Raw genomic sequence first — 2,500 nt, 5'->3', positions numbered from 1 at the left:
ACCAAAATCCGTAAATACTTTCCCATGTCTTTTCCTTTTTCCGTTTCATAATTCGCTTTATATTTCAATCAAGGCCCGGCCTTGATGTGGACTTTCATCCGTGACTGGAGCCTTCAACATAAGAAAAAAAAAAGAGGGTTAACTCGTCATATTAAAGATATTAAGTCGTTGTTCACAAGATTATATATAAACGTGCACCTGAAATGCTGACACGGTCGCGTGTAATTAATATTTATGCGTTAACACAAGGCTATATTGAAGCTTTACCTTGACGCACCACACAACACAACACAGTAACACATATACAGATGTTAAAAGCAAGACCCTAGAAACCTCCCTGTCTCCCAGGGTGCTGCAACACATCTAAAAAAGACAGCACAAGTTGTACATACAAAACATTGAAATAACACACACACACACACACACACACACACATATATATATATATATATATATATATATATATATATATATATATATATATATATATATATATATATATATATATAAGTGAACGAATCACAATATATTAAGGAGAGAGGATACATAACACAGATACCTCCCATGCCTTCATGGCCCTTCCCTGCCTCTCCTGTACCCTGATTGTATTCCTAAGGATTAATTAATCCTACATTTGGGTTTACACAGCCGCTAATTACACCCACCTTGTCGGCATCAGCGCCGGGGTGATCCTGCAGGAGGATGAGGGAGCCAGGTGAGGGGTGCGGGCAGGAGTATGGCTGAGTGTGGGGAGAATTACCTTCATAACACTGGTTCACCCTGGAAGCACGACGGTACGATCCCTCAAGCACGACGGGGCGATCCCTCGAGCACGACGGTACGATCCCTCAAGCACGACGGTACGATCCCTCAAGCACGACGGTACGATCCCTCAAGCACGACGGTACGATCCTTCGAGCACGACGGTATGATCCCTCGAGCACGACGGTACGATCCCTCAAGCACGACGGTACGATCCCTCAAGCACGACGGTACGATCCTTCGAGCACGACGGTACGATCCCTCGAGCACGACGGTACGATCCCTCGAGCACGACGGTACGCCCCCCAGCACGACGGAGCGATCCTTGAGAATGACGGTAGAATACTTGAGCACGACGGTACGACCCTTGGGTATGATGGAGTGAACTACTTTGACCTTGCCCTTCATGAACAGTGTTGACAGTGGCTGAAAAGGGTGACGAAGGTTCAGACTGTGTTTCTAGCTGGAAGCCACAGACGCTAGTCTGTGGCTGAGGAGACAGACCAGTGTTTGTGGCTCATATGTCTACCTGTGGCTCACAGAAGGCTGCATAACGATGTTTCGTCACACGGGTTTACGAAAATCACCATCCTAGGTCGTAATACATTGTCCTGGGACGTAAAATAACTGTCCTAAGGCGTAAAACACTTTTCTGAAAGTAGAACACTGTCCTGGGACATATCACAAAGTGTCTTAGGGCGAAATACATTATCCCAGGAATTCATAAACTGTCCTTGGACTTATATAAAAGGTCCTAGGACGAAAGAATACTGTCCCAAGATGAAATCTGGAAAAGCCCACGTGCTGAGCGGATAATACCGCACATACAGGACTTACGACCCCAGAACCCTTATTACCAAGACTCGAAACATCATGACAGTCACACAAGCTCATCTCATTCCACGAAACAATCTCTCATCTCCTGGAACTCTGAGGAGACCTCTTTATTACAGAGAGAGAGAGAGAGAGGAAGGAGAGAGAGAGAGAGAGAGAGAGAGAGGAGAGAGAGAGAGAGAGACCCTGCAAGCAGGCACAAGATTTCGCAAGACACTTCGTTGGCCATCTGGTAAGAATAGTCTACTTTTTTTTCTTGTTCTCGTCTTCAAGTCTTACTGGCCGTATTAAGAAATATATTGCCTTTCCTCACATTGTCACAGATTTCCGTCACGAATGAAAACCTTGGCAGTACTGCATTTCTCCCCCTTGTATAACTTGTATTTCCACTTTTTTTTTTTTATCATAACAAACGACCGTTATCTTGAACGACCGTTATCATGAGGAACCATTATCGTGAACGAATGTTGTCGCGAACGACTGCTACCACAAACGACCCCGTTTACCACGAGCGACTCCAGCAGGAGAGAAAGAATACTTCCCACGTATTCCCTGCGTGTCGTAGAAGGCGACTAAATGGGGAGGGAGCGATGGGCAGGAAATCCACCCCTCTCGTTTGTGATTTTCCAAAAGAAGGAACAGAGACTGGGGCCAAGAGAGGATATTCCCTCTAAAGCTTAGTCTCTGTACTTAATGCTATCTCGCAAACGCGGAAATGGCGAATATGTATGATATATATATATTATATATATATATATATATATATATATATATATATATATATATATATATATATATATATATATATATATGAGATTGCCGTACTTGAGAGGATAAACTACTGGAAAAACAACTGCCTGTGTAGTTGTTAATGATAATGATTTCATTTGTGATTTTTGTAAGC

Source organism: Panulirus ornatus, chromosome 15 (genome assembly GCF_036320965.1).
Source record: "Panulirus ornatus isolate Po-2019 chromosome 15, ASM3632096v1, whole genome shotgun sequence".
Taxonomy (NCBI): Eukaryota; Metazoa; Arthropoda; class Malacostraca; order Decapoda; family Palinuridae; genus Panulirus; species Panulirus ornatus.
This window is presented reverse-complemented; position numbering follows the sequence as displayed.